The sequence below is a fragment of the Triticum dicoccoides genome, chromosome 1B (genome assembly GCF_002162155.2).
Source record: "Triticum dicoccoides isolate Atlit2015 ecotype Zavitan chromosome 1B, WEW_v2.0, whole genome shotgun sequence".
Lineage (NCBI taxonomy): Eukaryota > Viridiplantae > Streptophyta > Magnoliopsida > Poales > Poaceae > Triticum > Triticum dicoccoides.
This window is the reverse complement of record NC_041381.1, coordinates 700,314,596-700,327,973: the sequence shown is the minus strand read 5'-3', so window position 1 is coordinate 700,327,973 and position 13,378 is coordinate 700,314,596. Positions and strand designations below refer to the sequence as shown.

Sequence of the window (13,378 nt, the reverse complement as noted above, 5' to 3'; positions counted from 1 at the left end):
GAAATGTCCCTAGGTCGCCATACGCTAGGGCCAACTGGGAGAGGCACCCGCATGGGCCATATGGGCCAAAAAGTGAGGAGCTCACTAGGCTTGGTGGCCAAGCCTTCTCTTGGTGCCTAGGGTTTGGGGGAGGGCCCACCATTGTCGTGCCAACCTAGGAGGAGGAACCCCTCCTCCAATTACCCACCGTTTATCCTGTTAGAATCTCTAGAGTTTATTTGTTCAACGAGACACAAGGTGTGCATGTGACCTCATTTCTATTTCCAACGTGGAAGAAAGATGATTTTGGGTCAATAGTTTCATTAAAAAATTATATAAACACAATCCTAACAATACTCGCAAATGGATATGCTATTGTAAATGGCTGCCACAACCTTGTGCAATCAAATTTGGGCCGACCCGCCTATTCGGATGGGTCGGCGGCGCCCGACTCCCCTATCCCAATATCCATACACACGAGACGGACACAAAACACCCATTGGCCTTGGTGTTTTCGATCAGAACAACGGCCAATGGGAAAAATTGTCATGCTCCCATTTTGATGCATGTGGTGTTGCCTATCTGACTAGCTTTTGTTAGGACCACAGCATCATATCTGGCTAGCTGACCCTGATGATACCATCTTTAGCCGGGGACCTCAAACCCCACATGCTATATTCTAACATGTTGGTCAACTTTTTTATTGCCTACTTTTCGGCTCAAACTCTTGCTCAAATTTCACACGAGCTTAATACTTTTCTATACAAAAAGTGATTTTGGGTTATGACATATCTCTCAATTGTTTGGTTTGGTTGCTCCACTAGCCTGCACAATACTTCAAAATTTATTTTTTTCAGTGTGAAACTATCCTTACATGTCGTGCCACTAAACAGATCTAATAGGAAACATGTAAATGTTTTTCACACATGAAAATAAGACACAACATTTCTACATTCTTTTGTATCATATTCGGCCAGAATTACTCTAAAATAAGATGCACTCAATGTAAACTAGGTATATAATTAGTGTATGCTAGATCAAAGCATACGGTTAACCCGTTTCTATTTCGTGTTCATCACAAATGTGTTGTGGTTAATCTCCAATCTATACAATTTGGAGCTATTACACTATGTACGGGACACTTACCATTTTAGTCCCAATAATTCAATGTTCATTTAGTTGTGAATATTACGCCACTTCACTTTAGAAGTTAATTTCTATCGGTTACAAGTACTAGCCCTTGGTTTAGGCGTGCTGTCTGTTGGTGAGTTTTTTCTTCCACCGACACAATCTGCTCCCAGTCTTGAATCCAGATGTGAAGAACATTTGGATACTTATGCTCACTAACCGAAATATCCTCTGGTTTCATGTGCAGTTGACACGCGGTATTCATGGCTCAAGGAGATTCCCAATGAGTTCCGGATGAAGGGAATACCGAGGCTGCTGCAGTTCGTTGTTTAGAACGTGCATGCATGATCCGACTACCATTGTTACCCATCTAAGTGGCGTTCTGGTTTGTCTAGCTTGTTGTTGTAGATACAAACTGTTGTAACCTGCGAAAGGTAGACACTAAGTCAATCAGTACAACCTAGCTCTCACCAGGCTAGCAACTCTTATTTTGAACCTTAGCCATCGGGGTTGATATTATCTCCTTTGGTTGGTCATCATCTTCTCGTCCCCCATTGCGATTATTAGTTCGGTCTAGTGTGTGGGGGTATGGTCTCTCTTGTTTTGTTGTTACATAGGCGTGTTGTCTGTGCAGCAGGAGTGTTTTTTAATAGTGACCCTGTAAAAAATCAACCCAAAGCAATGTTGAAATGGCAGAGTTACATTTGTTTCATCTTTGTTTCTTTCTTTCTTGTTTTGGCTTCTCTGTCTATCCTTTTGCTTCTTTGGGAATCATCTAGCTGGATAGCGCAAGGAAAAAAATGGTGTCCACTCCACTACACTACCCTCAGTCTCTCTCCCTAGATAGGTATGTCTTGTCTGACCCCCGCCCTTGACCTAGGCTTTGATGGACGATCTCACTGTCGTCCGCCTCAGTGGCCCTCTTCCGGACTTGCTTCTGTGTGTCCCATACATTTTGGAGGGACACTTGCCCGTGGTAGATGAGGATATCTGGCACCAGCCACCCTCGTGGAAGAGCGCAACCTCCACTGCCTCTGCACGGCGTAGGTATAGCCTGTCTTTATCTCTGCAGTTTCTATTTCATTTTCATAAAATAGGATGACCACCCACAACTCAATCTATGTTCATAAAGTTTATGTTCCTCTCAAATATATCCTCTTGATGCTTCAAGTGATTCAACATGGATATTTGGTTACTGTTAACTTGCCTTCTATACAAACTTATATTTAGTTATCAAAGGTGTCATAACTCTTCGAAGCTAAGAGGAGAGAGACGCGGAGGCCAAAGTGCAAATTATATACGCTCTATTACTATTATATTTTTCTAGGTAGAGATATGGCTTTTATCGTGTTGCTAGGTCTAGAAAACAAATACTATCATTATGCTCTAATTTATTTCTACTATAACAAGTGGTGTTTATGAAGGAAAAGCTTATGTTGTTATTTTTTTGCTCCAGGTGTGGTAGTTATAAAGATATATCATACCCTATTCTACTCCAGCTCATGTTGCTATTCCAATCAAAGCTTATGTTGTTAAAGAATTCACGATCGCAGAGTCGCATGCCATGCATTTATTGCCCATGCATCCTCGCCATCACGGACAGCCCTGCCCATACAACACAATCGGAGTTCAAAGAATCAGTCGACTGAGATTTGATCAAGTCTCAGTCGACCATGCAGCATTTTATGCCATCGTTTGTAACATTTTTTTCTACCGGTTGCAACATTCGTCTTGCCGGTTGCAGCATGGCGCCCCTCATCGGTTGTAGCACCTCATTTCAACAGTTGCAACATCCTTCATTGACGGTTGTAGCATTTTATTGTTGTTGCTTGCAATACCGTCGCAACATTTTTTGTCGCCGTGTCTAACATCCAGCCGTGCCGCTTGTAGCAAAAAAACCACGCTGACATCACTCGACTGAGACTTCGTTAAGTCTCAATCGACTGAGTTCTAGACACACCCTTCACAAATTGTCCCATCGGTTGCCATGGATGTAGCCAATGACGGCGTCTCCAATAATCCCTGTCTGTGTGGTTGATTGTAAAGATTGTTAAGGCATAGCAAGAAGTGTCCATCACAAGATGCTGACCTCTTCTCTGTCGCCTCACCATCATACGCAGCTTCCCGATCGGTTTCAGATTCGGTTCTTCTCCCGTCCACCAACGAGGTGAGAACCCTCCGGCCCCTCCTTAGTCACTAGGCTTATTGTATGCGCGCTTCATGTCCTCATCTCGAGCCCCACTTACCCCTCTATGACAAATTGACAAGTCGGGGCTTTGATCCATGTTCAGATGCGTCACAGCTGTTCGTAAGGGTGCAGGGGGTGTTGTACGTACAAAGTACAGCATTGGGAGTGTCCAGACCATCACCGTGGGCAAGCAGACATGCAGCTGGAGGATGGATAAGTGCCTTCCGTCGAGAAGGAATGAATCGATCCAAAGGTAGCTTGCTATGCGGCAGAATCAATCAGAAACTGTGCAACGAGTCGCAGCCTACGCCAACCCGACCAATGAGCGAAACGACACAGGATTGAGCTCGTCGACACACGTTGTCGGCGGAGGCCTCAACGATGTACGCACCCACACCATCGACGACCGCCGGCGCCGGGTCGCTCAAGACCCCGACTGTCAACTGTATCTAGAGACCACGGCAGGGTCAAAGGGTTGGGTCACCTCAACGCAAAGGACATCCATCGATGTTCTAATTCATCCGCTTTGCTTCTTCATGTAGCACGATTTTTGTTCTCTGGTAATTCACTTTCGTGGATTACATTATGCAACCTTTCACTAATTAAACCGCTGATGATGCCTGCTTCAATCTCTGGACGGTTGTGGCTGTGGTGGCAACCTTAGGATCGTTAGGTGTAATGTAGTTGCTATGCAGTATCTACACATGCATGGACAACCGAATCCGGTTGAAGCAGCTCTCTTGCATCGGCCCAGCTCGTAGATCGATTGTTGGACACCTAATTGCATTGCTTATTTTGCCATCTCGTCAGCTATTTCCTTCTTCTCCTAATGGACAGAAGCAATATGTGGAATGCATATTTCAAGAAGCTTCAAAGAAGAGGTACACAAATCGTGTGTTCACTTTTTCAGACAACTGTTCGTAATTATGTAAATAACCACAAGCAAACATGCCCGTGCATCAGGTGTGCAACGGGGATATACTATACATGACCCCGAAAAAGGCAGCAAAAAAAATAGAAAATAGTTTTTTTATAAATGTTCAAAATTATTTGATAATCAAAAATTAGTTCATGATTTCAAAATTGGTTCATGTTTTAAAAGTTTAGTTCATGTTAAAGTAAGTTCAAAATTCCAAGTTCCAAAAAATGTTCAAAATTACACATGTTGATCATCTTTTAAAAATTGTTCATGTTTGAAAAAAGTTGACCGTATTGAACAAAAATGTTCACTGTGTATAAAAAATGTTCATCTTGTATTGAAATTTTGTTCAACATGCGTGCAAAAAGTTCATCATATATTTCAAAAATGTCCAATCTGTATTTGAATATTGTTCACGGTATACTAAAAAAATGGTCAGTGTATTTAAATTTACTTTTAGAAAACTGTTCACAGTTCATACAAATTGTTCAGAATTCAATTTTTTTCAGAATTTCAAAAAATGTTCACATTTTTGAAAAAAAACATTGAACTTTTAAAAACCCCTATTAAAAAAATAGTTCATGGTATTATATTCCCTGTTCAAGAATTCATCCGATTAACTAGTTAACTTGCCGATTAATCCCTACTCGTAGGGTCACCGAGTAGCCAATTAACCGATAAATCGTCCGATTAATTGATTAAATGGCCGATTAACTTGCCGATTAGCCGATTAATCCCCTACTCGCCAGCCAACCGAGCAGCTACCGGTTAACGATTTCCTCAACAATGATTATATTATCAGAATTTTGTAATTTTTGCACAACTTTTATACTTTTTGCATTTTTTGAAAAAAAATTCTTCACATTTTATTCAATGAAATGTTGAAAACAGATCTGCCGCTGTCGTTACACTTCAGTTTTAGTGCCTCTTCTAAATCGTCCTGCCTTGCTAGCTCGGCTGGATAGACTCTCTAATATCCAGCGTGAGGTTGGTAGTTCGATTCCTATGATTGCTATTCTATTTTTTGTATTTTGTTCCAGGCCGGCCCGTTTGCATGTGCTCTACTTAAAACTGGTGTTCGATCGATAAAACTGGAGTTCTATCGCTGATTGACGTACCACGTACGAAGGGACGTGAAAAAAGACTTTGACCAAAAGAAGTGGAGAAACAATCCTCACTTTAATATTAGGGATAGATATGAAACAAGCACCAGTATATACTGGGATCCAACACTGTTTTGCCAGCCCTGCTCCGGTGCTCCCCCTAACCTAATTTTCGAGGGGTATTTCTGTCCCCACAAGTTTGTTTTTTTCCTGGTCCGGCGTAGCCTAGATCCAAGCCATGTCTAGCCCTGTACAACCTAGACCGTATACGTACAATACCCTGGTCCGGAAAAAAACATCACACGACCCCACGACCACGTAAGACCTGCCGAATCCAATCATTCACGCAGCTCCATCAATCTCGCGAGCATTCACGAAGCTTCATAATTCACGCAGTAGATCTCCAGCAGCGGCTATCTCGTCGCCAGTGATCTCGTCGGACAGCGGGCTCGGCAACCTCATGAATCTCCAGCGCTCACAGGTACCGCATCCCGCGTCCCCCCGCCCCCCTCTAGTCTCGCTTGCGGCAACACCGAACGAACTGCCGCCGTCAGAGGTAGTGGTTAACCTAGCGGGGCGGGTAACCAACCTACCCGGCGGCGCAGGCGATCGTGGATCTTGTTCCGGTACTGCTGCTCCTCGTGATCTGGGTTTCTTTAGTGTAGGGTTCATGTAGCGTCGATTGTCGTCGGCTGTGTCCACCACGACTATCATTATTTGATGTGGCGGCTAACCTAGGCATCCGGCGGCAGAGGTAATCACAGATCTAGCTAGGTTTTGTAGTGTTGCTCCTCGCGATTGAAAGTGATCACGACGGGTGTCGTGGCCATCTTCCTGACTAGGTTTGGCAGATGTGAATGGCCTCGGCTGGGGTTGTTTACATAACATCCATGATCGTGTGCTATGTGTTGTATATTTCTTTATTGATAATGTTTGCACATGTGTTGATACATATTATTTGTTGTAGGAAATGGCGGACGAGGAGTTAACTGATATCATGGTAGACATGGAGTTTGGAGAACTGATGAAAGACTAGATAGAAGATTGGTCAGATGGTGAAAATTCGGATCGTGGAGATCGGCCAGAGAATGGGAACGAATGGGAAGATCTTAATGTGAGTGGCATTATCATGTTGTAATTTTTTGGTGGCATCCGATAACATTATATTTTTGTGTTGAAAATTTATAGATGGATGAGCTTGATGATGGCCAGAAAAACAACTTGGAGCTCTCGAATGAAGATTACATTAGTCAGGTATGGAAGTGAAACTTTTTGTTGGCATGCAAATTGAATTTTTCCTGGAATATTATATGATAAGTAATTATGTATCTGTGTTGTATTTTTCAGCTCATTTCCGAATGTCATAATGCGTACGACTATTACGATGAATCCAACGCGGAGACAGGCCTTAACGATGAATCATTAGATGCACCTGATTCTGGGGAGTCGCAATCGTCGATCATCATGAGTGAGGTATGTGTGTAATCAATGTTCTATGGAAGTAATCTTAAACCATAGAAAACTTTTTTCATGGCTATGTTTTGATTGTGTAGGTGACAGAAGATGATGGGGCAAAGAATGTCCAAGATACTGCCAGTGCAGATGATAAGAGGGGTATGTTCATGCAGATAATGGAAATGACTTTTATGTCTCACGATGCTGCGTATAATTTCTACAATAGCTATGCTAGAGATAATGGTTTCAGTATTAGAAAGAATAAGGTTAGACATAGCAAAACGAGTCACATCATATGCGTTATAGGCGATTTGTTTGTTCCACACAAGGGAAACGTGATAGCAAGTTGCTAACCGAGGAAGGAAAAGGCGGGAGGCTCAGAGCTGAGACACGCTGCTTTTGCGAAGAGCACCTGACCATCAAGCTTGACCAAAAGCGTGGGGTTTAGTATGTTGAAAGTTTTGAGGACAAGCATAGCCATATGTTGGCAGGACCGGACGATGTACCTTTTTTTTGGTCCCAGAGAAAAATCAAAGAGTACTAGAAGCATGAGATAATGTCCATGGGAGCTGCAGGGATTAGAATTCAAGACATGATGGATTTCTTCATCAGAAAACATGTATGGTATGGCGGTGTTGGTTTTACCAGGCGTGAAATATACAACCTTTGCGCCAGGGAGAAGAAGAAGCTGCTTTCAAAAGGTGATGCTGCCACAGCCATAGGCGTCATGCCGAGTAAGAAACAGAGGGATCCTAGCTTCTTTTTCGAGTACAAGCTAGATAAGGACGACACTTGAATAGGATGTTCTGGTGTGACTCCCAGTCTCGTCATGACTATGAGGACTTTGGTGACGTGCTTGTATTTGACAGCACGTACAAGATGAACCGCTATGGTATGCCATTCATATCTTTTATTGGTCTTAACAATCACGAGAAGACCACTATTTTTGGTTGTGCCATAGTTTCGGATGAGACCGAAGAGACATACGTGTGGCTGCTGCAGACTTTTTTGAGGTCCATGTGTCAAAAGATGCCGAAGAGTGTAATCATGGACACGAATGCTGCGATGACCACGGCAATTCGCGAAGTCTTGCCAAACGTGTGGCACCGTATATGCACGTGGCATATAGAAAAAAATATGAAGATTCACCTCATTCACAAGTCCTTGAAGAAGTTCCGAACTCTTCTGTACTGCAGCACGTCCACGGCCACGTTTGAGGAGAGATGGCACGCATTTTCCAAAAGACGGCAGTGGGATAAAACTGTAACATGGTTGAGACGGATGTATAAGAAGAGGAGACTGTGGGCCGCGGGTTATCTGACAGAGGGGTTTTGGCTTGGCATGAAAAGCAACCAGCAGAGTGAAAGCCTCAACTCATGCCTTCACCTCCACCTAGCATGTGAAATGACCCTGGTGGATATGATTTTGCATTATGAGAACGCCGTTGTATGTATCCATGAAAACGAGGCATGAGATGACTGCACGGCCTCACAGAGTTTACTTGTGCCAGTTACTAGCTCGAGGGAACTTGAGATAGCTGCTTCTCACGTCTTCACTCTAGCAAACTTCTATATGTTGCAAGCTGATCTTAGAAAAATTGACGGCATGGAGATTGTAGAAATTAAGCAGGGAGACGGATCGTAGCAGTACATCGTGCCCTGGAAGAATAACCGAAAAAGCCATTTTTGGGTGGAGTATACACCAGTAAATTCTGCAGAACCTATAAGGTGCAGCTGCAGAAGAATGATTCGAAAGGGTCTACCTTGCAAGCACATATTCCATGTATTGAAGTACTTGAACATATCTGAAATACCAAAGTGTTTTGTTCTTGTTCGCTTCACCGAAGAAGCAAGGTTGGGACTGCTCTTGAGGCGCACAAGCGATCTGTTGGAATTTGGTTGGACTGGGGCAGGGGAAAGAATGAAATATAGCCAGGTCAGTGTGTTAGCGTCAGAAGCTATGCATGTGGCATGCAAACACCCATCTATGTGGGGTCAGTTACAGGAGAGTCTGAAGGCTATGATAGCTAAGAGTCATGAGTATGATCTGCTACGGGAAAATTTGAGCAAGAAAACAAATGACCTCAGTAAGTGTGCGGTTGAATATGTAGACGATGATGAAGACAGCATGGTTGCACTTAAAGATCCTATAAAAGTGTCAAGCAAATGTGCAACAAAGGTAGATGAGAACCGCCCTGTCTCGGAAAATGGTAGACCAATCTCTTTTGATGAGTTGAAAACCCAGTATGGCGCTTGCAAATTGCTAGGACACACTAGACGTAGCAAGAAATGCAAACTAAATCAGAAGTAAGTGTTTGTATGCATTGTGGATTATTAAAAAAATCATTAATTAACTTATCTTGTCTTTTAACATGTGCCAAAATGTGGAGAAGGAAGAAGAGTAGGACACTTGCTTCAATTTTTTACGGATGAATCGAGTGAACTGGACAGTATATCCTTCACATTATGGCATCAAATTTAGTTCGACGTTTCGAGTGTTTGGTTCCTATATATTGTAGTAACTCGATCGGTACTTTGTTTAGTGGGAGTGTCAACCTTTTACATCCCCAAAATAAGCAACAAAATCCGGCCTAAATAAATTAGTTACACATGGTTGGGAATAGTAGATTGGAACGCCACTGTGTTATGACCGGGGTGGGAGGTAAAAAGAATGTTGTACATTTCCCCTCCCCACGTCCTAACTGCCATTAAATGAGTAACTTACCATTCCCCACCACGCACTCACCCACCTCCCACGCGTGCCGGTTCGAACTCCCCTCTTATCCCCACCTACAGTAGATCGAGAAACCCTCGCCGGCGATCGCTGCAGCCGCCTCCTTGAAGAGAAGCATCGGCTGGCAGAAAGCGATGATGGAACTAGGCGGCGATGACGAGGTGTGGCGTGCGCAGTTGATGGAGGTGTGCGGCTGGTTCCCCAACACGCAAGTGTTTGTATGCATTGTGGATTATTAAAAAAATCATTAATTAACTTATCTTGTCTTTTATCATGTGCAAAAATGTGGAGAAGGAAGAAGAGTAGGACACTTGCTTCAATTTTTTACGGATGAATCGAGTGAACTGGACAGTATATCCTTCACATTATGGCATCAAATTTAGTTCGACGTTTCCAGTGTTTGGTTCCTATATATTGTAGTAACTCGATCGGTACTTTGTTTAGTGGGAGTGTCAACCTTTTACATCCCCAAAATAAGCAACAAAATCCGGCCTAAATAAATTAGTTACACATGGTTGGGAATAGTAGATTGGAATGCCACTGTGTTATGACCGGGGTGGGAGGTAAAAAGAATGTTGTACATTTCCCCTCCCCACGTCCTAACTGCCATTAAATGAGTAACTTACCACTCCCCACCACGCACTCACCCACCTCCCACGCGCGCCGGTTCAAACTCTCCTCTTATCCCCACCTACAGTAGATCGAGAAATCCTCGCCGGCGATCGCTGCAGCCGCCTACATGAAGAGAAGCCTCGGCTGGCAGAAAGCGATGATGGAGCTAGGCGGCGATGACGAGGCGTGGTGTGCGCAGTTGATAGAGGTGTGCGGCTGGTTCCCCAGCACGAGATGTTGGTCAACCACGTCACTGGTGGAAAAAGGGCCTTTGGTCGCGGTTCGCAACTGCCATTAGTCGCGGTTGCGCAACCGCGACCGAGCGGGCGCGACTAAAGGCCCCACCCTTTAGTCGCGGTTGCTTAAGAACCGCGACTAAAGGCCCGTCCACGTGGGCGCCAGGTGGCCGTCGGGGCGGAGGACCTTTAGTCGCGGTTCTTCTGGCCAACCGCGACTAAAGGCCGCCGCAGGTTTAGGATTTTAGCCCCCCCCCCTTAAACCTGTTTTCTGTTTAATTTGTATTGTTTTATTTCTTTTGTGCTTTATTTTAATTTTGAAGGAATTCACATATTCTACGGTACTACATACATGCATATGAATGTACAATTTCAAACAAATTTGAAATTAGAACCAAAAAGAATTCAAGAGGAATATACAATATATATTCAATATCATCGGATGACCATATACAATTTTGAACAAGTTTCCATACATAATTTAATGCATATAAAGTTCTACGTCCTCGTAATGGTGTTCTCCTTTAGGATGGAGGACTTCCCTCCTGAACCATCCAGCTAGTTCCTCTTGAAGTGGTCGGAAGCGAGCTTCTGGACTAAGCATCATCCGGAGGTTATTCCTCTGAGCATTGGTATCACTCGGAACCTGCTCAGAGGTGTATCTCCGGATCATCTCACAGACATAGTATGCACATAGATTGGTCCCCGCTGGCTGAATATCCTCACCATTCTTAGCCTTTGCCCTTTTGAATTCTAGCTCTTTTTTGAATTCACCGACCTTTGTATCTACGAACCGTCTCCAAACCCTACGAGGCAAAGAAAATTAAATGAACAAGAGAGTTATTAGTTACTTGATATTAAGAAATGAACGAAATAGGTCGATCGATATAGAGCGCAAATGAATGAAAATAATTACTTCTGCAGCATTCTTCTCATGTCGACCCAAAGCTTTGGATCCTTATTCAGAGAGTCGTGGATCCTTATTCGGCATCATCTTGCTGACGGCGCCCTTCATCTTCACCGTCAAGGTTCAGATAAGAAGAGATATCATCTTCTTCTTGTCCGGTCGGCACATATAGAATATCGCCGTTTATGATGCCGAACATATGTGCTTCACCGTCCGGATCATAGTTGTCCATAATCGGGTCAGCTCTATCGTCCGCCATTATGTCAGTCCTGAAAACATGTAGTAAAAACAAATTAATTAAGTGAAGAAGGGGGGCGGTGGCGGTGGCGGTGGCGAAAGGGCGGTGGCAAAAGGAGGGGGCGAGGAAGGGGTGGGAGAGGGTGTCGCGGTAGAGCGCGAGACGGGGCGGCAGACGACGGCGTCACGGAGAGGGAGGCGAGGACAACACACATGTATAACCCTCGCCGCCCCCTCTCGATCCAAAAAAAAACACCGCGCGCATCGCCGCCCCCCTCGCCGCCCCCTCTCCGTATATGCGCGGGGTCGTGTACATTTTTTTAAAGCGGGATCGTTGTACATTGACGCGCGGGGTCATTGTATATATTGATTATCAAGTTTTACTTTTTTGTTGTTAATTATCAAGTTTTATATACGTTTTTTTGTTAATTATCAAATTTTACGGTTTTTTTGTTAATTATCAACCTTTGGTCGCGGTTGGCCAGAACAACCGCGACTAAAGGTATTTTTCAAAATACTTTTTCTTTTTCAAAATCTTAAAAATACAAATAATATATCAGAAAATTCAGAAAAATAAAACTAATTCAATTCAATATGTTAAAAACACAAATATTATATCAAAAAATTCAGAAAAATAAAACTAATTCAATTCAAAATTCTAAAAATACAAATAATATATCAAAAAATTAAGAAAAATAAAACTAATTCAATTCAAAATGTTAAAAATACAAATAATATATCAAAAAATTCAGAAAAATAAAACTAATTCAATTCAATATGTTAAAAACACAAATATTATATCAAAAAATTCAGAAAAATAAAACTAATTCAATTCAAAATTCTAAAAATACAAATAATATATCAAAAAATTAAGAAAAATAAAACTAATTCAATTCAAAATGTTAAAAATACAAATAATATATCAAAAAATTCAGAAAAATAAAACTAATTCATCAGTGGTATCTCGAATCATTCGAAAATGGACACCAAACACATCACGGGTAATATAATTCACATGATCCATTCAACAAAGTTTGGTACAATAAATTATTACACATCATTTCTTCCCTTGTGTCCCTGCTTGCTTACGATTGTGCCGTATCCATGGAGCATCCTCATCATTTAACTTAATGCTTGGGTCGGTGTTCACTTTGAAGGGCGGAATTTCAGCAAACATATTATAATCTTCTGACATGTCTGTCTTGTCCTCCACTCCCACGATGTTTCTTTTCCCTGAAAGAACAATGTGGCGCTTTGGATCATCGCATGATGTACTGATCGTTTTCTTATCTTTCCGTTTCCTCGGTTTGCTACTCATGTCCTTCACATAGAAAACCTGAGCGACATCGTTCGCTAGGACGAATGGTTCGTCAAGGTAACCAAGATTGTTGAAATCCACCATTGTCATTTCGTATTGCTGGTTCACCTTTACCCCACCTCCTGTTAGCTTGAACCATTTGCACCGGAACAAAGGGACCTTAAAGGAGGGTCCATAGTCAAGTTCCCATATCTCCTCTATGTAACCATAATATGTGACCTTTTGCCCATTCTCGGTTGCTGCATCAAAGCGGACACCACTGTTTTGGTTGGTGCTCTTTTTATCTTGGGCGATCGTGTAAAATGTATTCCCATTTATCTCGTACCCTTGGAAAGTCGTTATAGTCGAAGATGGTGTCTTGGCCAACATGTACAGCTGATCTACAACATCATTGTCATTCATTAAATGTTTTCTCAACCAACTGCCGAAAGTCTCCATGTGGGCCTTCCTAATCCAGGATTCAGGCTTCCCCGGGTTGTCCGAGCGTAAAATATTCTTGTGTTTCTCAAAGTACGGAGCCACCAAGCTGGAATTGGTCAGTACAGTGTGGTGTGCTTCAGTCA

General features: G+C 42.8%; 1 pseudogene; it reads left to right on the top strand.

Moving 5' to 3' along the window:
• Positions 1 to 6,287: 6,287 nt before the first annotated feature.
• The window catches only part of LOC119349826, an 82,365-nt pseudogene continuing 75,274 nt past the window's right edge, over positions 6,288 to 13,378 (top strand).